The 26,455-nt window shown below is 39.4% G+C and overlaps 1 pseudogene; it reads left to right on the top strand.

Moving 5' to 3' along the window:
- The first annotated feature begins 1,393 nt into the window (after positions 1-1,393).
- LOC147461045 (uncharacterized) lies at positions 1,394-24,575 on the top strand (annotated as a pseudogene).
- Positions 24,576-26,455: the final 1,880 nt, after the last annotated feature.

Raw genomic sequence — 26,455 nt, forward strand, 5'->3', positions numbered from 1 at the left:
GCAGTTTACACAACTCATCTCTGTTGACCAATGCAATCTTGCACCTGATCACTTCAAATGTAGGCCATTGTCAGGTGTGTATGTAAAGTTCCTTTTGAGACAATTTGCAAAGCATTCTAGACCAATCTCCAATGCAGCTGACCTTATGCCATATGATCCCATAAAAAAGGAGCCTCTAAAGGCTAATGAAGTACATGCAGACAAGCTGGCAACATACCACTACTGGATTCTTTCTAGTCAACACTCCATAATAGCAGCTAGAGCATTTTTGCGCAACAAGAGCACAAAGTATGCTTCAAGGAGAGAGTTCTACAAATACAGAACTGCAAGGATTGTTGTAGATGCCCCTAAAGAGATTGCAGTGCGAATCTCCAAAATGGAGAACATAGAGACACAGACAACAATGAAAACCCAACCTTATGTGGAGGTCTTGAAGCATGGGCATGGACAGTGGCTAGCATATTCTTGTCCAAAAAAACCAAAGGCAGGTGTTCCCCATGGTCATGAGAGTCGAAAAGATTGGGATGTAAGTTCTATTTCTTGTTTCTCATTTTCTTAATCTACAGTTGTAGATAAAACCTTATTACTTTTTGTTTCTTGTAGGCCTTTGTGATTGTGGCAAACATCACATTTAACCATAGCTCATTTGCGAATAGAGAAGCCCACATGGTCATGTATCCAGAAGACATCTATGAGGAGTGGATAAACATCCTAGAGAACCATCAAGCCTCATTTGCACGTGGACGCCAACCAAGTATAACTACTTTTAGATTCTTACGAGGCTTAGAAGATAACAATGTTAAGCTATTACAATAGGAACTCAAAGAAGAAAAGATTTTCTTGGTGAAGCAACCACATCAACCGGACATGATCGACCTCTCTGCACGTGCAACAAACATAAAACAAATGAAGGTGTTTTTGGCTGAGATGTTCAAGTTATTCAAAGAGCTTGATCCAGTAGAAGCCATTACTTCATGGAAGGAATGTAGATCTCATTATAACATTACAGATGAGATCTACAAATCTCTCTTTATTAGTTGCACCCAATGGCTACATCTTAGGCTTCAAAAAAAAAAGGAGACCCTAGCAATTCCAGAAGTGACCAAGGGATATGTGCAATGGATCATTGCACAAAAGAATGGTTCATCTAGATTACAATTCAGCTTGCCATGGACCATAAAGTGCGTGGGGAAGAATCTAGAAGGCATTGAGTTTCTCCAAGGTGAGAATAATTCTACAGTGCATGTTGGTGTATGTATCATAGACACAACACACAAGGGCACTATATCTAGTGGTTGGAGTGCTGCTCAATTTGGAAAGGTTATTGATGGAGTTTATAGAATAGCACATCAACCATCAGAATTTGTTATTGTTGGTCTAGTCAAGTACCAACATGCTGCTTCAGCTTCAGAAGGAAATCTCTGAAAAAGCAAAATGGTATGAGTTGTATGCTTTGCCTCTTGGCTCTTTAATAGCATCAGGGACCATCCAACCCACTGCTCTTCGTGAAGTAATTTTTGGAGTTTGGGCTTTCTTTAGTCAAGAAGAGCAATTTGCCAATCACTCTAGTCTCAAGGAGTCTCTCTTTCAACCAATGTCTACTCTAGGCATTGACGACGATGAAGAGTTTGATGCTATGACTACCGCCAAATCTTTTTTTGTTCGGCGCGCCATCAAGTGTATTTGTCTCAAAGAGGATGATAAGGTAGTGGACATATTTTCACTTGGTTATGGGACCAAAGAGGCACTTCTACAACAACTAAAGGTGATCTCAGTTGCTTGTACCAATGAGCAAATGACTGAGCTAGAAGCTCTTTGCCATTCTACAATAGATGAAGATGGCGAGCTTAAAAGGTGGGCAGGTTTGGTCTCTACTCCACAAAATGATAATGGCAAGGACTCAGAGAATGAAGAAATCGATGAGCCATTAGATGTTGAGGCTGATGTCATTCTAGAGCTTCTACAGGAAACAGGTTAAGCTAGCCAGAATTTCAATTCTTTCATGATCTTTAGAACATTGGTATTTGGTTTGGTGTTTTTCTTTGACTTTGTAATCTTGAACGTTGATTTTGAAATCTTAAACATTGGTCTGATTTTATTTCACAAAACAGTTGTGTATGCTTATGATTTAGAGTATTTTCTAATGAGATGATTTGAATTGAAGTGTGCAAATATTTCATGAACAAATGGTGCCAAAGAGCAAAGAGCACCTTTTAACCATGTGCCCATAAGATATGTATGCTTGGTAATTAAAGTATCTTCAAAATAGATAAATCAAATATAACCACAAAATATGAAGATGTGAAAGTTTTCTAAATCTTTCTATCAAAGTTTTGAGTAGCATGTGAGTTTGATGTGCCAAATGTTTAGTTTTCATATTTAAAGATTTCTTTTTATTTTGTAACTTGAGTTTATTTTCGATGTTAAGGACAATGTACATTGTCATAAGGCCAAAAGTTGATTTATAAACACAAGAAAATTTTCACTTTATGGTATCAACACCCTGTGGCCGTAAGCCATAGGCTGGATCAAATATATTTACACTTGAATAGATGATGGAGCAATATTTTTTAATGTTCTATCATTATGTACTTTGTGATAAATCTTATGTTTTCAAATAGATTGACACTTGAAAAGATCATGGAACAAGGGTTTATATTGTTTTGGCATTATGTACTAATGGATCCATACTAGAACCCTACGGCCTTATGGCCATAGGGCTCCTTTTTAATGTAAGGATGCAAAAGGATGAGATTATGACCATGGGGCCAAAAAATACAAGTAGAGAGCCATTATTTCATCAAAAGAGGCGTAGGGAGGGCGCATGGAGGGCGTTTAGGAGAGGAGCAAGGAGCGCACACGGAGGGCGTTTAGGAGAGAAGCAAGGAGCGCGCAGAGCTGTGCTTGAGAGAGAAGACCAGGGTTTCGAAAATTTTGAAAAGAAAGAGAGAGAGAGAGAGAGAGAGAGAGAGAGAGAGAGAGAGAGAGAGAGAGAGAGAAAGAAAGAGAGAGATAGAGATTAGGTTAAAATTTAAAATTCAAAATTTGACTTTCAAGTGTTAAACCTAAACTTCCTGCTCTCTTTTATTTTGAATTTTGAAGAGTTTATAATCGTTTTCTTAAGGAGGAGAGTCATACCAAAGGAGTCATAGCAAAAAAAAAAAAAAAAGAGTATAGAATTTTTTTGAAAAATTTACGTGAGACTTTGTCAATGCCTGTGTCATTTCGCTACGAGTGGAACGACACCCATGGTCGAAATCTCCGTCCCGGGACCAAAATCACATACTGAAAAATACACTAAAAAACATTCAAAATTAGAGAATTTTTCCTCGAAAAAAGTACGATATTTTTTCGTGCAGTATTGATCGGGAGACTTGAAAACACATTTTAGAAAAATTTGGGATAAGCAAAAAAAAAAAAAGGCTTTTTTCGCCACATGCAATTGCGCACTAATTGCACGTGTTTTGAAAGTGTAAGTATACATGCAACATACATGTATATATTTATACAAATAGTATTTAAACAAGCAGGTCATATACTAGAATGGGTTGCAAAGGTGTTGGTGAGTATTTGCGAAGAGGCTTGTAAAGGTGCAATTTGATCACACATTTGATCATGCGATACGTGCACACCATTGTTTTTATGTCCCTTCAAAGACGTAAACATGTCATATGGATGTACATCCACGGGACTACTTGAGACACGGTCTCTAGGTATAATCAATGGTTGTGGCATATTATCAATGAATGTGGATGTGCCACGTGGCATATCGTGCGGCTCATACGTACCCCCTTATGTCTTGGCAGGCTCTAGCTTTCTGAAATCACTATATATAGCACCCTATGGCCCAAAGTCCATAGGATGCATATATAGCTCACCACAAAACACGAATTGAGGAGACCTTGTGGTCATAAATCCATAAGATCTATATATATTTATCTAGAAACATCAACTATAGAATCCTATGGTCTTTTGTCCGTAGGATGCTCATATAGTCATCATGAAACACCTACATATAGGGCCCTATGGACCTAAGTCTATAGGATGTATATATATAATCACTCCCTAGGCTATGGACCTTGTGATCTATATATATTTAGCTAGAAACATCAACTATAGAATCCTATGGTCTTTTGTCCATAGGATGCTCATATAGTCATCATGAAACACCTACATATAGGGCCCTATGGACCTAAGTCTATAGGATGTATATATATAATCACTCCCTAGGCTATGGACCTTGTGATCTATATATATTTAGCTAGAAACATCAACTATAGCATCCTATGGCCTTTTGTCCGTAGGATGTTCATATAGTCATCATGAAACACCTACATATAGGGCCCTATGGACCTAAGGCCATAGGATGTATATATATAATCATATGATTATATATATAATCATATCAATATATCAATTATGATGTATATATATAATCATATGATGTGTATAGTTGCATCACGAAACACCTACATATAGCCTCCTATGGCTCTAATGCCACAGGATGTTAAATACCCATCGTGAGACAACTACAAATAGTGCCCTATGGCCCTCAGGCCATAGGATGTGTACAGTTGCATCGCGAAACACCTACATATAGCATCCTATGGCCCTAAGGCCATAGGATGTTATATACCCATCATGAGACAACTACATATAGTGTCCTATGGCCCTAAAGCCACAGGATGTTATATACCCATCATGAGACAACTACATATAGTGTCCTATGGCCCTTAGGCCATAGGATGTGTACAGCTACATCGCAAAACACCTACATATAGCTCTATATTGGCCATAAGTCCATAGAATGTTATATACCCATCGTGAGATAACTGCATATAGTTCCCTATGGCCCTCAATCCATAGGATGTGTATAGTTGCATCACGAAACACCTACATATAGCATCCTATGGCTCTAATGCCACAGGATGTTAAATACCCATCGTGAGACAACTACAAATAGTGCCTTATGGCCCTCAGGCCATTGGATGTGTACAGTTGCATCGCGAAACACCTACATATAGCATCCTATGGCCCTAAGGCCACAGGATGTTATATACCCATCATGAGACAACTACATATAGTGTCCTATGGCCCTTAGGCCATAGGATGTGTACAGTTGCATTGCAAAACAACTACATATAGCTCTATATTGGCCATAAGGCCATAGAATGTTATATACCCATCGTGAGATAACTACATATAGTGCCCTATGGCCCTCAGTCCATAGGATGTGTATAGTTGCATCACGAAACACCTACATATAGCATCCTATGGCTCTAATGCCACAGGATGTTAAATACCCATCATGAGACAACTACAAATAGTGCCCTATGGCCCTCAGGCCATAGGATGTGTACAGTTGCATCGTGAAACACCTACATATAACATCCTATGGCCCTAAGGCCACATGATGTTATATACCCATCATGAGACAACTACATATAGTGTCCTATGGCCCTTAGGCCATAGGATGTGTACAGTTGCATCGCAAACACCTACATATAGCTCTATATTGGCCATAAGGCCATAGAATGTTATATACCCATCGTGAGATAACTACATATAGTGCCCTATGGCCCTCAGTCCATAGGATGTGTATAGTTGCATCACGAAACACCTACATATAGCATCCGATGGCCCTAAGGCCACAGGATGTTAAATACCCATCGTGAGACAACTACAAATAGTGCCCTATGGCCCTAAGGCCACAGGATGTATATTTACTCAACACAAAACACCTGCATAAAACATCATATGGACTAAAGGCCATATGATTTATACATACTTAATATGAACCACCTACATATAGCATCATATGGCCCTAAGTCCATAGGATTCTGTATACCCATCATGAAACAACCACATATAGTGCCCTCTGTGTATACAATCATAATGAAACACCTACATATATACTCACAATAAAATGATTTTGTGATGGTTTTCTTAACAAATATTTATTGAAACCTTCTTGCAGGTATGGATTTTAATCAAGGTGATAGAGTATGCATGTTTGTAGCCACACAAAAGGTTGCCTTTGGGAGTGTCTATGAGACAAACCCAAATGCATATTGGTGAAGGAAATGTATCGGTGTCAGTTGATTTGTGTTTTCAAAAGAAAGCACTTATTCCATTTCCAACAATGGATGCATTGACAGTGGGAGATGCTTTTCACAGTATTGTGAAATGGAGTACTGGGTTGCTACAACATATGGATGAGATACACTACGAAGGGGTTTCTATGTCTGAGACTCACAAAGGAATGGGAGCATTCGAGGCACAGTCTGATGGAATGAGCTATAGGGAGGTTTGGAAGGATAAGAGAGTTCAACTTTGGGATGAAAGCAAAACACATGTAGTAGCTGAAGGGGTTGTCATGTATGTGTGTCCATTTGATTCCGTGAACTTTTGTGTGCTAGGTGAAGATAACATCGGTATTGGTATTGAAACATCCTATGCTTGTGAGGCTACTATTTCTGCACAATCTGATGTATGCAGCATCAATCTGGTTTGTTGGCCTATCAAGAGAGTGACAACTATGGATGGAAAAGCGTTGTTACAATATGAGGATTTACATGCTAGTGACGCATTACAAGATACATGCATTGAATCAGCTCGTTTGGTAGAGCATATTTCAAAAAAAACAAAAATATTTCTTTATGAATAGGAAGCCAAAAATGTCTATGAAATCTTCTAAGAGATCCAATCAAGCATCCATATCATCTGTCCATCTTGTTTCAACCATAGATTATTTCTCTATGAGGTGATGTCAATATGCCAATAGAGATAAGGTCATGGCTATGCGCAATGAATTTTGGGAACAAAGTTTGCAAAATAGAACCAACTATGTGTATGATACAATGTTGACTGCTTGGCGTGAGAACGAGGCAACTGCAAAGACTTGCTATGTATTTTCTTTTAATGGAAATGAGGTCTGTACTAGAGCTTGGTACGAAATTCATGGCATTCCAAAAACTTCATTTTATCGTTATCGTAAACAGTTTGAAAATGGGATTCGATGCTCAATGCATGGTAATGATGGTGTCATAAGAAAAGGAAGAGACCATACAGAAATGGGAAGGGCATTGATGCGCTCTTTTGTAGATGATAACTCAGAGAAAATGCCACATAAGAGTAGAACTATGGAAGATGGTACCAGAGAAACCTTGCTTGCAATACCAAACACGTACAAGCAAATAGACATCTTACATGATGTCAATAAAACACTCAAGAGTATGTGTCTCAAGCCAATGTCTAGCACTACATTCAATAGGGTTTGGAATACAGAGTTTTCTAATGTGACCTTGTCAAAAACAAGCGAGTTCTCAAAATGTGTTGTGTGTAGTCAGATAAAGTCTCAACTAGAGTCAACAAAGGATGATGAGCTGATTTCACGTTTGAAGGATGAACGTAAAATTCACATGATGCAACAACAAAGCTGTAGAAATGTGTACTACACCTAGCGTAAGTTCTCGCAAATGCAAAAGGATAAGTACTTATGCATTATACATGATAAAATGGACCAAAAGAAGACAGCAATACCTAGATTGCGAGTGAACTTAAAAGACTATGTGAATGCATATAAGTTGCAAGTATCATTAACAGGTATGATAACACATGGGCATGGGCATGGGATGTATGGTCATTTCTCGTTGAATGGTCTATGGCCTTCAGATTCGAATGCTACAATTGGTTCCCTTGCATTATGCTTACAGAATTTGGAAAGAACAGAAAACCATGGGCTAGGAGATTTATGTCATGATGGTATGCCACATAGCAATGTAACATTGTTCAATGCATTGAATTCAAGGACAGCTTTAGACCACCAAAACAGAATGATGAAAGAGCATGAGAGGAATGCATCAGCAGCAGTAACACCACCGTTGGCTATTGAAGGATGTAATGGAGAGATTTCTAACTTGCAATCAGCCTCCTCTCAATGTGTTGTGGATACCATGTCCACTCCCTTGTTTCAAAAATTGCCTGAGAATCTTCTGCTACAGCTAGATAATTGTGCAGGAGAGAATAAGAATCGATATTTGTTTGCATACTTATCCTTGTTAGTAGCAAAAGGTGTTTTCAAAACCATGCATTTGGGATTCTTAATGGTGGGTCATACACATGAGGACATAGATGCAATGTTTAGCAGGTTCTCAGAGAGATTACGAACAGGAATGACCTACACTTTTCCACATTTGATGGAACATTTTCAAAAATGTGAAAGTTCAGCTCCAGCACCATTTTTGATGACGCAAGTTCTTGACTTTAAATCCTTTGTTAAAGGGCACATGTGTGATGGACAAGATGCTCTTGTTGGACACTCTAAGACACTTCAATTTCGTTTCTTTATGCAAGGTGAAATCCCAGTAATGCAGTACAAAATTCACCCCAAATCACCTGATTGGATGCCGAGGGAGTCAGGAATTGAGTTGTGGAAAAAAGATGATCAAGGGAAACCAAAATTGCCAGTAGGTTGTTCAGATGTGGTTCCTATAGCATACTATGTGAGGGATAGTCCGCTTGTTATTCAAGGGATTAAGAAATATCTTGAATTTTGGAAAAGATGGACTCTACTAAAGGGAAAGGAGCACGATTCTACAAAATACATGGAGCCAGTTATTATTTATTGGCAAAAAATAATTAGTGAGCTTGAACAACCAACCAATAAACAACTTGGTGAATATACATCATTTTGGCCAAAGACTACAGGGAGTCATAGAATGCAACAGATAGAGGAAGACACAGATGAGTTTCAAGGATATGAAGAATTGAATGATCACTATGTTAGTCCTCAAAGTGAAAGGCCACAGGAAGCTTTTAGGCCTCAAATTGATGTAAGGAAAGGGGATTTTGTTCTTGTGAGACCCGCAGATCCAAAATATCCGATATGGCTAGGAGTTGCAGAGTCAGATGTTGATGTAGACAGCTCATCTCCTAACTACAAGAAAGTTTTCATTCAATATTGGGCACCAAAACATCGGAAAAAAAATCCCACAATCCAAGAACAATATGAGGATTGTTGGAAAAAGAATTGGTGCTGCAATCTTGCTGACCCAAAGCGTTGGGAGTGTGTTGATTCAATTGTGTGGTCATGGACTCCAAGGGGTGGAAAACTTGTAGAAGCAATTAAAATCCCATCCAATGTTGTGGAGAAAGCACAAGCTAGCTTAATAGGAGAAATTGACTAGCATTTCATTTTCATATATTGTTCTTCTTGCTATCCGTGTATATGTATGTTTTATAAAGTATCAATTAACACCAACATGAAAAAAAAAGGTGTTTCTCAACACCACCATTTTCTTGAGAATCTATCTCTTTGTCTAATGTAGCACAAGTCCTCAAGACAAGTCCCAAAATAATTGAAATTTTCCCAAATCAAATGGGAAATAGGAATCCTTAGGCATTGAAATCAGTCCCAAAGATGTGGAATTTTCCCATTTTATCTAAAAGAGTGTTTCAAGAGAATGTACGCATATATGCATATAATTAGGATATGTATAGTACGTAAGACTTGTATAAATATGGATGCATGTATTTACATACATATATACAAATTTAGCAAATATGATATTGTTATATATTAATCATTGTATGTGCATGAGTTTCCCTTTCTCAATAAGATTCTTTCCCTCTCTCTTAACCAAATACTTTGTCTTTTTCATATTAAAATTCTCTCTCTCTCTCTCTCTCTCTCTCTCTCTCTCTATATATATATATATATATATATATATATATATATATATATATATATATATACATATATATATATATATATAGATATATATTATTTATTTATTGATATTGTGTAAGCAAGAAACAACTCAATACCCTATTGCAATATTCTAGTGCGTGCAGATAGCCCAAAGCTTTGTCATATTTACAACTAATCTCTATTTTTCCTATATTCATAGGTAATCTCACAATCATGCAAAGAGGGTGTAGACGTTGTGATTAAAGCCCAAGTTGCCTCTTATACGGATATGGCCACCCGTCCGCCTAACTCGCTTATCACTAACTCTTTGTATATACTCACTTATACTTGTGTGAATAATAAGATTTGGGAGATAACCCTTCAAATAATTCTCTGCGTACTGTGTAAGCTCTCTGTCTGGGTATCTCTATGTGTGTGTGAGTTGATCTAAGCTCCGCTCCGTGACTTCAATTGGTATCAAAGCAAGGTTCAGTGCATTTTCGCCTAATCGCGCGCGTGCACACTTTTGAGGCAGATTCTAGATCCGGAGCTTGGAAATTCACACTCGGCATTCCGGGAGTATTTCCAGAAGGTAACCTGGGGTTTCACTCCGCTTTTGAAGTGTTTATGCCCTCAAAATTTTGTTTTGAGAACTACATCAAAAGATATGTTTCAGCCGCAAAGAAACCCGTCCGGTGTAGATTGGCAAGCAGGAGGTGGTTGGCATCAATATCGGCATCGACATACATCACTCATTAGTCTTCAAAGCATCATATATAGACCAGGTACACATATATATCATCAGATATATATATTGCAGTCTGCATTGCTACTTCTTGTGCTTGCTAGGTTCCAGGGGAGGTGTGGCCATACGACGGCTTGACACCACTAACATGTATTTCAGATTGATGTACTGTGATTGTGGGTCTACTAGTTGTGAGTCATGCTAGCAGACATACCGCCGCAGCGGTCATAGGACTGTGATTGGTTTATTGTAGGATGTATGCTAGTTCTAGGCAGATTGTTGAACCATCTGAGAGGGTCGTGTGTGAGGTTTTTGGAAGCCAAGCACTGCGGAATGGGTTACCCAATCTGAGGTGGATTAGGGTGTTGGATTTCCCCTCTACACACATCCTCTTCGACGACTTTTATCCCATAGGATGTATGACTTTGTGTAGACACTGGATTGCATCTTATGCGTCAAGCTGTTGAGGCATTGTTCATGGTTCAGTCTTGAGACAGATACAAGTTCTGTGATCGCCCATACAGGAGACAGTGTATGCTTACAGGATAGCATATTACATAAAATTTTAGATTTGTCACTGGTCAGCTATTTATGGTTGTTTTTGAGCTATCTTTCTATTTCTAGAGCTCAGTTTACAGGGGAGCCTCTGTCAAAAATTTTCAAAATACTGACAGTTCTTGAGGAGAGATGTTCAACTTGTTGTTTACAGCTTGTTTATTGTGTACAAAGGCCAATTTACAGGGGAAACTCTGCCGGATTTTCCCAGGAGTAAACAGTTTGGCAGACATGGCATCTTCTCAAAGTGAGACTCTTTACAACATAAAGAAGCTGGATGGCACAAACTTTCCTTTCTAGAATAAGCAGATTTGGCAGGTTTTGGTGCAGAAAAAACAAGTGAAGCCATTGAAGCTCAAAGGGGAGAGACCAGAAGGTATGGCTGAAGATGAGTGGGAAGAGCTTGACGAGTTAGCTTGTTCCACAATCATGTTGACACTAGTAGAAATGTTTACTTCAACATAGCAGAAGAGACTACAGCGTATGGCGTATGGCAAAAGCTATGTGGTATGTACAAGAAGAAAAGTGCTGCTTCTCAGATTTATTGGCTCAAGAAATTGGTGGATTTGAAGATGAAGGCAGGGACATCCATGTCAAATGATCTCAATGAATTTCACACAATTTTTAGCCAGTTAACAGCACAGGAGATAGTCTTTCCAGATTCAGTTAAGGCTATGTTTCTCTTAATCACTTTGCCAGACAGTTGGGATACTTTTCGCACGGCATTAAGTAATTATGTCGCGCCAGAGGGTCTTACAAGTGCCAATGTAGAAGGCAGCTTGCTTACAGAGGAAGTGAACAGGAAGAACATTGACAAAGGCAAAGGCAATAGTGCTTTCCTCGTTCGAGGAAGACAACAGTCTAAAGAGAAGAAGGGTAAGAAGGCAAAAAACCGAAGTAAGTCTCTTGACTCAAAGTCAAAGGATGACATAGAATTCTACCATTGTGTCAAGAAGGGTCACATGAAGAGATATTGTACAAAGAGGAAACAAGAAAAAGGAAAAACAAAGAGTTCTGAGCAAGATGAAAAGAAGAGTTCAGTGAAGATTGAAGAGGTGAATGTCAAAGGATCTGGTTCAGACAGTGATTCTGGTATAGCAGCTGGTGACATCTTCCTCACAAGCAATTTTGATTATGTTTTCTTGACTGCAGAGGATGGACATGCTATGAGTGATTGGATTATCGACTCAGGGGCATCTTTACATGTTTCTCCACACAAAGAGTGGTTTACATCATATGTGGCTACTAAAGATTATGTCAGACTTGGCAATGAGCAGGTTTGCGACATACTTGGAGTGGGAGATGTGCAGTTAAAATTTCAGAATGGTTCTTCTTTATTGCTCAAGAATGTCAAACATGTTCCAACAATTCAAAAAAGCTTGATCAGTACAGGGAAGTTGGATGATGCGGGTTATGTGACAGTCTTTGGAAACATCACTTGGAAGATCTCAAAGTTTCAATGATTGTAGCACATGGCAGCAAGTCAGGAACTATGTACATTTTACATGTTTCAGAGGTCAAATACCATGTAATTAATGTGATTGAGCAACCAAGTGTATCACTCTAGCATCGTAGGCTGGGACATATGTCAAAGAAGGAAATGGACATATTGTCTCGTTCTGGTTATTTGCCTGGTTTCTCATTTCATAATTTTGAGTTTTGTGAGCATTGTGTTTATGGTAAGCAAATACAGGAACCGCATAGATCAAAGGGAAATAGTAAGGATGAATGGTTAGCTCTTGTACACAGTGACTTATGCGGACCAATGCCTAGTTTGTCGCTAGGGGTAGAAACGTACTTTTGTACCTTTATAGACGATTATTCTCGCAGAGTATGGGTTTACTTCTTGAAGCACAAGGATGAGGTGCTCAAGGTCTTTAAGACATTCTTGCAACTTGTGGAGAATCAGAGTGGTCAGAAGCTGAGATGCTTAAGGACAGACAATGGTGGAGAGTACGTTTCCAAGGCTTTCCAGGACTTTTGTGAAGCAAAAGTGATAAAGTGGGAACTTACTGCACCATACAATCCTTCACAAAATGGAGTTGGAGAACGTATGAATAGGACCATACAAGAGAAGTTCATAAGCATGTTGTCAAATGCTGAGTTGCTTGATGGATTTTGGGCGGAAGCAGTGGCTACAGCAGTCCATTTGATCAACAGGTCTCCTAGTAGGGTTCTGGATAAGAGTGAAGTGGCCGAGATGCTATGGACAGGAAAGGCACCTTCGTATAAGCATCTTAGAGTCTTTGGTTGTGAAGCTTATAGCCATATTTCCAAGGATTTGATGAATAAGTTAGAACCAAAGAGCAAGAAGTGTATATTTCTTGGCTACGAAGAATCGGGCATGATGGGTTACCGGCTTTGGGATCCTGAGTCGATAAAAGTTATTCGTAGCAATGATGTGCATTTCAATGAAGCCAAGTTTCACGCTAAGCCAGAGAAGACAGAGGACATCACAAGAGTTGTCTTCAGGGAAGATGGACCTAGTGCTAGCACATCAAGACAGCATGGTCAGGCTCAGGAACAGCCTATAGTGACTAGAGAGGCAGAATCATTTGTGGTGAGACGTTCTGAGCGTGTCTCCAAACCACATGATCGTTATGTGCCACCTCTAAATTATGTCATGCTCACGGATTGTGGAGAACCGTCTTGTTACATTAAGGAGGCATTACAAGTGCTTGACTCGAAAAAATGGAGTTGGCCATGCAATCAGAGATGATAACTCTGCATAAGAATCAAACGTGGGATTTGGTTCAATTGCCAGAGGGCAAGAAAGCTCTACCTTGTAAGTGGGTTTACAGGTATAAGCTTACTCCTCATGATGGACAGCCAAAATACAAAGCACGGTTGGTTGCTAAGGGTTTTAAGCAAGAACACGGAATAGATTTTGATGAAGTCTTTTCACCAGTTGTCAAGATGACAACATTAAGAAGTGTACTTGCTTTGGTTGCCAAACATGATCTGCATTTACATCAAATGGATGTGAAAACGGAATTTCTTCATGGATATTTTCATGAGGAGGTTTATATGCAGCAGCTAGAAGGGTATGTTGAGAAAGGCAAAGAGAAATTGGTATGTCGTTTGAGCAAGAGTCTCTATGGCAAAGAGAAGTTTCACCAATTTATGCTTTCTCAAGAATACAAGAAGTGAGACAGATCATTGCCTATATACTCGACAAGCTAAGGATGGTAGCTTGATAATCTTTATCTTGTATGTGGATGACATGTTACTTGCTGGTAGACAAATGGCAGAAATTTCAGCTCTTAAGTCAAAAATGGCAAAGGTTTTTGACATGATAGACATGGGTGAGGCAAGTCATATATTGCGTATGCGTATCCAGCGAGATAGGTCAAAGAAGATGCTTTACTTATCTCAAGCAGAGTATATTGACAAGGTGTTGCAACGTTTCCATATGGACAGGGGAAAGGCATTGATGACACCATTGTCGTCATACGTGAAACCAAGCAACCAAGATGGCCCACAGTCTGACGTGGAAAAGGTTGAAATGGATATGGTGTTGTATGCGTCTGCATGTGGGTGTTTGATGTATGAAATGATTGCTACACGTCCGGATATCGCATTTGCAGTGGCAGTGGTTAGCAAATATATGTCAAATCCTGACAAGAAACATTGGGAGGCAGTGAAAGGTATCATGAGATACTTGAAACATACAAAGAGTATGCGCATATGCTATGGTAGTCAGGATTTGAGTGTCAGAGGATACACTGACTCAGATTATACAGGAGACTTGTATAAGAGGAGATCTACATCAGGCTATGTCTTTACATTGGCTGGAGGTGCCATATCATGGCGATCTTGATTACAAGATTGTATTACGCAGTCTACTACAGAAGCTGAGTATGTTGCAGCAAATGAGGCATGCAAAGAAGCTATTTGGCTTGGTAGATTGGTAGCAGACTTGGGAATCAAAGTAGATATGCCAGAGTTATATTGTGATAGTCAAAATGCTATACAATTGGCACAGAATCCAGTGTTCCATTCAAAGACTAAGCATATTGATGTGAAATATCACTTCATTACGGAAGTACTTGAAGACAAGCAGATACAACTGATGAAGATCCACACCAAGGACATCCTGCTGATCTACTCACAAAGGGACTTCCAGGAGAGGGTTTTGTGCATTGTCGTGAGTTATATTGGGCATTGGATAGATGGCAGCCATGTAAATATTTGTACATTTATGTTCATAGATTTACAGTTACTTAAAGTGACACATTGGACTTTAAAGTGGGAGGTTGTTGGGATTAAAGCCCAAGTGGCCTCTTATACGGATATGGTCGTCCGCCCGCCTAACTCGCTTATCACTAACTCTTTGTATATACTCACTTATACTTGTGTGAATAATAAGATTTGGGAGATAACCCTTCAAAGAATTCTCTGTGTACTGTGTAAGCTCTCTGTCTGTGTATCTCTGTGTGTGTGTGTGAGTCGATCTAAGCTCCGCTCCACGACTTCAGACGTTATACTAGAGGGTGCCATGGTCAGAATGCATAGAGGAACCAATCATGGAGGTAACACATGCTCCTATACCACTACCCAATAGTCCTAGCAACATGGGTTTTCTCCCCTCCTTATGGTTGCATATGCCATGAACATCACTTGCAGCGAAAGTCGTAGACAAAAGTTTTGGGAGTAACCCAGTACTAGTTATAAGTGAAGTGAATGGATTGCATGCCACAAGAGACATACATTGCTTTATAAATTGTTAGCAAATGCTAACAACATAGATAATTCTCATAGCCAACACTAAATTTTGGAAAGATTCCACTTTTATGAACTTTGGGAATTCTTCCAATTGGGTACCTATAATAAATTAATTTTGATAGACAATTTTTTAGCTTAGATTGAGGTGCTTGCACTTCCTCTTTGTATCTAGTTTGAGTTAATTTTCTTGTTCCAATCACTTTATAATACCTAATTAATTTTCCAAAGTTACTAGCTAAAGTATAAAGGCCAATTTTTGTAAACTTTCATTCTCTTTTAATTAACACTAGGTTGGTAATGGGACACTTTTATGTCTTGAGACACTTTTATGTCCACATGAGTGACCATTTTCCATGATCTATTACAAGAGCTGGAAACTGAATTTTTGAGTGCTCTATATCCACAAAGTTTGCTTATAATCTGAAAAAACCTTGGGATTCTTTTAGGCTACCAATTCCACCTCTAACCTCACTTTTGCAAATACTTTTTCAACTTAAATTGTGATCTTGTGCTTTTTTTTTGGCAATTTTTCAAATTTTTGCAAAAATACCACTCTAAAACTCAACTATGTGAGGTCCAGATTCCTAGTTAGTTAGTATTAGCAATATTCAACATGTATATGTGCATATAAGGAGAAGAAAACTATCCTTTTGACAGTTACAGCCTAGTTATGAAAAATTTTGGATCTTGTTTTTTTGACAAAATTTGCACTTTCACAAAGTTTTTGGTGGCTTAAACGAAATCCAAAGTCAAATGTGATTGTGTAGGTGCACTCCATAACCTAGAGCTATTCTTCCTTTAGTTTTGGGGCATCCAATACCCCATATAGCAAACAAAACAATGATGGTCAAGATTTTTTATGCAACCAGAATTTGAGTCATTTTGAGTAATTAGCAAGTATAGTCTCTAGTATATTGCTAGTTTGATCATCCAAGCGCGTTAGATTTGTTTCTTATATCATTATCTAATCCTAGATCCTAAATTTGCCTATATATTTATGTATTTCTAAGGGATTGCAAACGCACTAGGAAATTGGAAGCCTACTCATTTTTCTCAAAAGTATTGATATTTGAACTTTAAGCTCAAGAAAGGGTTTTTCAAAAAGGCAACGTATGATTGGAGATTTTAAGATTTGTTTGAAACCTTGGAAGGACACTTTTATGTCATGTCAGGTTACTAGCCTAGTGTGGACACCATGAAGTTAGGTTACGAGCCTAGTGTGGACAACATGAAGTCAACAAGTCTTCTGCAACAAGGTCAACACACTGCATCTTCCAAAGCTTTCTACGTGCACTCTACGTGTCTGTTTGTGTTCATGTATGTTGCTTTGCAATCACAAGTGCAAACTCTACATATTACATAAGTATGTTGCAATGTTTCGCTATTTTTGTTGCGCTTGATAAAGTTCATGTTTTTGCATTCTAGAAATTTGTATTGATGAGGTGCTAGGACAATGGGAGACTCTCAAATTAGAGTTCTTCCCAGGAGAGCATCAATCAAAAACCTTCCTTAGGACTTAGTGACTTGCTAGAGCCCATAGCAAGACTACATGTTTTACTCTACATTAGGAGCTAGTGATCTACACACTAGCCATTAAATCCAAGGGAAAAGGTATTAAGATGCCAAGCACCAATTGTATTATACCTAACTCAGTTAACTTTAAACTCCAGCTAGTCTATCAGTTTGAGAAGCAGCCTGAAGTGCCCATTTATGTTGATCTAATGGATTTTTTTTCTAGTAAGAATAGACGATATACTAATTGCATTTGAACAATAGCCTGATGTAAACTACCAAGGACATAGGCATGTGGATAGATAAGGCATTGCTTACTACAATATGGGTCAAATAGTGGGATTAAAACAAGCTATGTGGACATCCCAAAGGCATGGCCTCTTGCATCACCAACGGAACATACAATCGTAAGGCCATTGAAAACTTTGTTAATGCCAACGGTGACACTACAACACTAGTATATTGGATATTGATCAATGATATGGTCCAATTTTTCAATGAGTTAACCATGCTAACGGTCCTTCACCTAAAGAGAATATGATTTACATCTTTGCATTGATGTTAACTCATGAGGCAGGCCGTCTATATAAACAAGTATGGCCAAAGATTTCAATTGATTGAAGCAAGTCAATCATGAGGATTGACCTACACAGGAATCCAGTCATAGATCAGTCTATTCCCATCGAGTGCTCCTATTGTCAACCAAGACCCAAGAGCTTTGAAATCATAGTTTAGAGGTTCTAAAACTTCTTATGGATTAAGAGTTGTAGAACCTATCTCCAGAGTAGAGACTATACGAACCCCAAAAGAAGTCAATTCAATTTTGGCAGTGATAAGGTAATATGGGATTGCTTTAGGGCCAAAAGTTCCATGACTTACACTAACAATATTGCTTGATGAGCCATTAGTCTCTAGATATGTGCATGAGTATGTGAGAAGGGTTAGATCCTCACAATTGCAGAAGTAGGTTAGGTAATCTTTCTTGGGATCTTCCATAATTTCTTCATATACACAAGCACATAGCTAATTTCAGGCAAGTAATAAGAACTGAGAAAGTGCATGACTATCATACTTAATTTGAAGAATTTGGGATGGCCTTAGATTACAAACTTCTATGTGGGTACAATCACTCAAAATTGATCAGTTTGATGATCTTAATCAATTTCTAGAATAATTCATTGAAGAATTCATCTAGAGAGAAATAAAGCACAAAATTTTCTCCCTTATCAACACCTTTAAGCAGTAAGAAAAGAAAATGTTATGATTAACAAAAGATGGATGCTCAATCTAGATAGAAAACAATGGCACTTCAAGTTTACATCGATTGGAATCAAGGATTCCTAGCTAAATACTCTATCCTCCTATGTCGAATGCTTCACAAAGCTATTTCAATAAGGAAAAGAATGGTGGACACGAGGTTAGGAGATGGCATGTAGTAGAAATATTGAGGATATCTTGCACCTTTTTCTCAACTGCCCAACTAGTAGGACAATTCTTCACCCCTTGGTCAAGGCCTTTGGTTTGTGTCTCGAGCTGGAAATAGCTTATAATACAAAATTCCATTAAAGCTTTCTCAGAGGTGTGGAATAAAGTTAGAGAAAAATTCCTATGGATCATCTGGAAGGAAAGGAACAGTATGCTATTTAACAAGGTTTACCAGACATCTGTTGTCTCATGTCAACTTGTAGGTTAACCAACTTTAGCTAGATCAGTGCAGATATTGTTGTATAGCTTGATGAGCTACCCCAAGGTCAAGAATACCCTTACACGATGTAGGTTTGCCTTTTCTCTAACTTAATATATCTATCGTTGTTTATTGGGAGAAAAAAGGAAGGTTGGATCAGCCGGAGGAGAACCAGGAAAGAGACACGGCCAAGCCACTTTTAGTTCCATGGTCGCAATCCATTCCAAGCTGAATTCCCACAATTGAAAGAGCTCTTGGAGCTCACAATCTCTCTCTCTCTCTCTCTCTCTCTCTCTCTCTCTCTCTCTCTCTCTCTCTCTCTCTCTCTCTCTCTCTCTCTCTCTCTCTCTCTCTCTCTCTCTCTCTCTCTCTCTCTCTCTCTCTCTCTCTCTCTCTCTCTCTCTCTCTCTCTCTCTCTCTCTAGCATGTCTGAAGCATCTCTCAGTCCCCCACTCGCGTACCATTGACCACTTTAATTGAAAACATCTAGTGCCACCATCTACCTTCCCGTTGCCATCACACATACAATCGTACAAGCTCCCCTCACACAAAACTTCAAGCATAGGGACGTCATGTGCAGCTCCTCCAAGTGAATTATACCTGCTACAATCCTCTATCCTTGCAAGCTTGTGTCTAGGGATAAAAGCATGAAAAGCACTATAAGTGTCGATCGTCCTCACACATTAGCCTCCAACTCACTATCGTCCATGAGAGGGAGGCAACCGGGCTAAGCTTTTCCAAGATTTTGCAAGGAAGCTCATTGTGACTCTGTTATTAAAAGGGGATAAAACTTTCTACAAGCACCACAACTAGGGATCATTGCTTGCAATCCCACCTAACCCCCACTTTGTAGCACGACAGTAGACACCTTCTATGTATCCCCCCTTCCATGCCTTTTGTCGCTCACATAGTTGCTCACTAGTTTACCGAATTCAAGGCCTCAAGAGGAAAAAGGTAGGGAATTTGTGGGCTCAAAATTCAGCCCCAACTTGACCATCACAACAACAATCTATGGCATGGAACACACTACCAGTTTGTGTTCTGGGCAAGGGTGGGGTGGGCCGTAATGAGTGAACTGAAGCAGCTATCTTGACTAGGACTTGTAGACATTGCTCAAAGGATCTGATGGGAACTTCAATCATATAGTTATGTGTTTGCACAAGCATGCTATTCTAGCATGAATTATCTTGGAGATTCCAACATAATACCATCATTCTATGTACACTGATGACTTCTCAATAAATGGCCACTACTACTGGCAAAGAATCAAAATTTAGCAATCTTTCATAGTACTTTTAATACGAGTTTCTAATTTATGAGTATCTGTCATCAATAGAAAGGTAAGTCATCACTAGGGTCTTAGCCCTTTGGGTAGGCCAAAATTATGTTTATGTCCTGAGCATATACTTTAACATCATCAATAGAAAGGTAAGTCATCACTAGGGTCTTAGCCCTTTGGGTAGGCCAAAATTACGTTTCTGTCCTGAGCATATACTTTAACATGTGATAATATCATAAGGCCTACCTATGGATGGATAGCGATTACTCTATACACAATTGGAACCCCCAAATTTAAGTATTGATAATCAATTTTTTGGCCTGCCAAGTTAAATTTTAAAATAAGTTCACCTAAAATTCCAAAAATTGCCTGCAGAAAGCCAAACGGTAAAATTGCCTCTAAAAATATTTTTGGAAAATTAAAAATTCCCTTTCAATTGTACCTTTACATCTAGCATGGATACATGTACCACGGTTCTCCTCCCCATTCTCCATCTTCTTAATTTAGCTTGATTTAACAATAGAGAGAGAGAGAGAGAGAGAGAGAGAGAGAGAGAGAGAGAGAGAAGAGAGAGAGAGAGAGAGAGAGAGAGATCTTACTCGTGAGACATACACAAGATTTTTTTGACACATTCCTACTAAAAGACCGTTGTGGACTATGACACCATCATGAGCATTGCATGAAGGGACCACATACCTAGTTAGCTAAAGTTGGGGCTAGGGGATTGTTGACAACCCCTTGGATCTAGCTGGGTATGTCATAGCTCAACAACAGAAAGAAAACATTGGGACAAAGGCTATTTTACTCACATGGAAAAATGTTGGAAAACATTTTGTGATAGCAATAGAATAGCACATCGAGTAGGAAGGGCTCTTTGCAAACAAATTATTGCTAGGCAGCAAGCTCTTTCTCTCAAATGAAGCAAACAAAGGACTCCTATTGAAATCACCCTTATCTAGAGCTAGCACTACACACTTGCTCAAACTAGATTTCCATGCCGTTAGAAATTGGTAGTAAAGAGAACAACATCAAAGGTGAGCAAAACACAATGTGTGTCAAAGCAACTTTTGAAATTAGAGGGAGAGGCCTTGATCATCCTAGGAATGGAGTAGTACTTAGACAATGTAGCACACCGCCATTGCCAAGGGGGTATCCCTTTGAACCTAATGGAGAGAAGATGTAGGAACATTCGAGGACATGAATACATGTAAGTACTTCCAAGAGCCAAGAGGTAGTTCTTCAACGTTAATACATCTAATTCCTTACAAGAGCCAAGAAGTAGCTCTTTAGGTGACAAAGATTAAAAAAGTTGAGGGTGGATATCCTTGTATACAGTAATTTTTTTAATTTGGGTAGTCCTTTCCCAACTCCTTGGGACATTTTTGTTGTAATCTTGTTATGTTAATTCATTACACTTTTCTCCAAATATAGAGCGAATAGTTGTTTTGCTATTAAATTCTTGACAATTAAGTGATCGGTCTTTAAAAGCTTGACCAAAACATTGTTTGAAGATTATGCTAAATAAAATTACGTGTGAAAAATTCCTTGTTGTCTCTAACTACTATAGCCCAACTTCTAGAAACCCATTGACTTCTAAATATAAAGTATCACCGTGCCTCAGCCTCAGGGCCCCTTCCCTATTGTGGGTCCCCCCTTCCTTCCCTTCCGCCTTGCAAGACGAAGCGGACAACGCACCCGCCACCCATCCTCCATCCTCTCTCTTGTTGCTTTAGAGAAGTGTTGATCTTTTTTCTCTTTGCCCTAAGTGTTGATCAATCCCGTCTACAACCGCAGCTATATATAAATATAAGCTCGATATGTAGTCCTCCCTCGTATTAGCTCATAATGGTGTTGGAATCCACAACATGCAAATTTTTGTGGGGATGTGTTCAAAACTTCTTGTGAATTAAATCAAAGCCCTTGAGACTTTGACAAACACACAAGTCATGTTGATTAAGCTGCAACCGACAATGCTGCTCCTGTACTACTTGCACCAATATCACAGCTTTTGCAGTCCCAAGCTTTGTAATCCATAGCTCCCATAGGGGTAGCATTGCCACTATTACCATTCCCTACCATATTCATGAGCATTGAAACCATTGAAAAAATATTGAAAAGCAATCTGCTCGAGTGGAACCACCATAGACACCTCATTCAAGGCTTACATGTAGTACAAGACAATTGTCTTTGCTTCCTCGCCCTAGGCGTTCTTTGCACATACGCACTCTATCTGAAGAATGCAATGTTGATGTGCCCTCACAAGGGGCACCACCATTTTTTATTCAATTCACATTTGCATGTAATATGCAACATCACCCTCATCCTCTGCAAGCTACACCTTGTTAACGGCTCTTTCATTGGAAGATGATCCAATAGGCACTCATGAGTAAACAGCTAGCAGACATGGCTATTGTATGCACCTAAGGAAGCACCATACAAGTATGTCAAACTTGTGCATGTGCATCAAGTGAGAGAGCTGAAAGAGGAGAGAGCAACATTATTTGCATATAGGTCGTAAGGGGCTTGGAGCCCAAGCCAAGGGTAGTCAAATTAGGGCTTGAGGAACTTAAAGAGGGACAAATCACTAGAAAGTTTAAAAACCATATTACAAAGCCTCATCTCAAGTTGACTCTAGATGCAATGCAGTGATCCCTTACACAACCTTTGAGTTGAGCCATGCAGCCTTTGGTAAAAGCTAAAGTAATAGACATTTGACAAGCCATATTCGAGAAGAAGTTTTTGGCATTCAATTAGTGCAACAAGCAATTCAACTAGCAACAGACAGAGATGCTTTAGCCCAACGTTCACTCCACATTTTGAGTTTCGTAGTAATATAGAGGAGGAGCAAAACATGTAGTCAAATTAGAGGTTCTACTCTCTTAGCTACATCCCATGCATCAGGCAAGATCATTATCCTTGAAAAAACATTTGGCGGCTATTCGTTATTTTAACAGAGGTAATCATCTCCGAATCCTACTTGCTATATCTCAACACACTTCAACATCTCTCTGCACAAATTCATCAATAATTTATCAAGACACAAAGGGGCTCACTAGTATTCTTGGTAAAAATGAGCTATGTTGGCCTGCCATGGGAATCAGTGCCCATCCTCTGATAGGCACTTATCTATCTAACTAGGCTATGAAGAGGCGATTGGGCATGGTGCCTATGCTGTAGTGTATGAAGTCAAATGGTATGGTCAATAATATGGACACACATAATAATTTTATGGGGTAGATGAAAACTATATCGGGAGGGAAGCAGTTATCCAATCCAGATTGTGGCACCCAAATGTGCTTCAGCTTATCTGTTGCACTTCAAAGCCTTCAAGAAACAAATGCAGCTTTGTGACAGAGTCGATGGACATGGATTTGAGAAGCATGATAGATAGTCCCTACAACAGTGGCTACAATCTATCGTTTTGTATTTTATAGCTATGGATCTTATGCTTCAAACTGCTAAGGGGATGGAGTACCTTCATGGTATGCACATCATGCACCGTGATCTCAAGTCACCCAATTTGCTAGTTAACCACCATGTCCACACTGACGATGTTCAAGATGATGGCCACATGCGAGGGAAGGCGGACTTTGGCATGTCCAAGGTGAGGTATACGAGCACCAATTACACAACTTTGCATGCTAGAACGCCCTACTGGCAAGCCCTTGAGGTTTTGAAAGTTGAAAGCAAGAAAGAGCTTGAAAGAAAGTACACAATGAAAGCAGATGTTTACAGTTTTGCCATGGTGTGTTATGAAATACTCATTGGCAGGATTCCGTTTGATGATGGAAACAAGCTTGAAATGCTTCATAAAAGGTTGCTGAGAGGGGAAAGGTCCATTTTACCAAGAAGTTACCCTCAATATGCTGGCATCAAAACTAGAAAATATGCCTTCTTTTGCTCAAATTATCCAGACATTGCAACACTTAAAGGGCATTCTACTTATGAGTGTTAGTCCATTCTCCTCCTTGGCTCTCATAGACCGATGGTGTTGCCACCATAGAGGATAAGTGAGCAAACCATAGAGGATAAGTGAGCAAACCATAGGTACTCACTTATCCTCTATGGTGTTGCCACCATAGAGGATAAGTGAGCAAACCATAGGTACTCACTGGGTTTCCACAGTGATCAAGAGGGCTGACAACAAATTCTTTGACAATCACATTTGAAATGTCCCAGTACAATTTCATGAAAAGAAAATTGACCACAGGAGTGGCTCATTCTGATGCGAGTATTTGACATTGTGTGCACATGAATGCTCTGTTTTCAGATTTTCAACCTATTTCAAAGGATTTACTGTATCGATTCTATTACAATTTTTGCAGCTAAACTACTAGCTTCAGAGGCCTTGATTCACAATACATCTGTTGTTTTCGGTGCATAAGAGATTGATACAGCTTTGGCTGGAGCTGTCCTTAGTCCTTATGTCCTCTACAGTGGGGGTCTCCTCTCAACATGTGTATGTACCATCGTTTTCCTCTACACTTCCTGTGGACTTTCCAACTATTGCACTGGGGCAACGTTGGGGTGCCGAGAGAGAAGCACAACATCCCGCTCGCTTGACAGAAATTGGTTGTGACAACCTGTTTAGTACAAGGATAGAATAAGATTCACTTCATTAGGATGTAGATGCAAGGCTTTTGCTCGTTGCATCATGTTAGAATAAAGCTTTGTCTATTGCCAAACTGAAGCTCTGTTGATGAATGAATGCTTCAATTTAATCTCAAATTATGGGTTTGACATCCTTTGACAAGGCTCTGGTTTTTTTAGATCTATCAGTTGAAAGCCTCCCACTAGGTATCTGACATGTTACGTATGTAGAGCTTGAGCACGCAACGAGGCACTCTGATTGTCCTAGGACGGGGTGGCACAGGCATTGTCCACAAAGCCATGCTAGTTACTGGGCAAGTTGTGGCTGTTGCTAGCTAGACAATAATTTGGAACCATGCCTGTCAGATTTTTTGGCATTGCAAGATTTCTTCTACATGATGATACTCATGTGACCACAGCTCTAGCCAGAGTCATGGGATATATAGCACCAGAGTATGTTGCAACTCTCAAGTTGGAAACTCCAGCTGACATTTACAGCTTTGGGATTGTGGTATTGGAGCTAGCATGGGGAAAAAGGTACATGGAGTGGAATGCAGAGATTCCTCATATTATTGAGTATTTGTGGACACGATACCGGCAGAAGATACCGGCAGAAGAGACTGTTGAATGCAGTACATCAGAGTCGTAGAGAGGAGGGCTACCACTATGATGAAGAAGAGTTGCAGCACTTGCTCCTCCATGGCCTTTGGGACTTGCATGCACCCATAGTAACCCAAGAGATTGTCCTGACATTAATTTAGTTGTCCGGATTTTGTCGAAGCAAGTAGAGGTAGAGGCACCGTTTCTAGTCCACCTAGCTGACTCCATGGGACCATGTCTGGCAGAGTTGCAAGTTGCAACTTAGTTTTCAGTAGCTTGATAAGTAATCACAGAGTCAGGATTTTCATTGAAAATTTATGAGAAGGCTGACCTTGAGTTTACTTGTGAGCTTGGCTTGGCTTGGCTATGTCGGCAACAATTTCTATGCTGCTACATAAATTCAGTGCTCCAAAACTTTGTGTTGTAATTATAATCATCAAAGGATGCTCAAAGAATCCTTTTTCTTTGACCAAGAGAGTATAGAGTCTAGACGAGTAAATTCTTGGTAGTAGACTAGAGCAAAGTTCATGTTGATAGCTATTTAGCTGTTCAGGATTCCAGGGGACAGTTTCTAGCTGAGCCTCATCTAAATGTAGCATGTCCAAAATGAAGTTGGATGTGACAAGTTTTTAAACTTCATTTCTTCATTCATGAGCCCAAGCACTCTCACAAGAAGATTTAGAAATTTTCTCATGTAGGAAAACGGAGTCTTTTCCAGTGTTTTTCATACAATGAATAACATCATGAGCTTCTGCTCGAGAGGTGGGGGGGCCGGCGGTCCCCTGCCCCCATTCGTACCTAGCTAGGTATGCAGTGCCTCCCTCACAAAAGCTCATGATGTTGAGGTAAGTCACAATGTGGGAGTTATTCTGAGAATTTGTCCAAAACTTATTGTGTCTCCATGCCCTTCATCTATAGGGGGTTTCAATTTTCTGAGGGAAAACTATGAGGTGCTGAGCCCTGCCCTAAATAGGGTGTTCAAATTTTTATTGTCTTGGCTATACTAAATAAAACTATTTTCCCAAGGAACATGACTTACAAGGAACTTTTTTTTTTCTTTTTTCCTTGATTCAT

The sequence above is a fragment of the Adiantum capillus-veneris genome, chromosome 3 (genome assembly GCF_014529385.1).
Source record: "Adiantum capillus-veneris isolate H3 chromosome 3, ASM1452938v2, whole genome shotgun sequence".
In the NCBI taxonomy this organism is placed as follows: Eukaryota; Viridiplantae; Streptophyta; class Polypodiopsida; order Polypodiales; family Pteridaceae; genus Adiantum; species Adiantum capillus-veneris.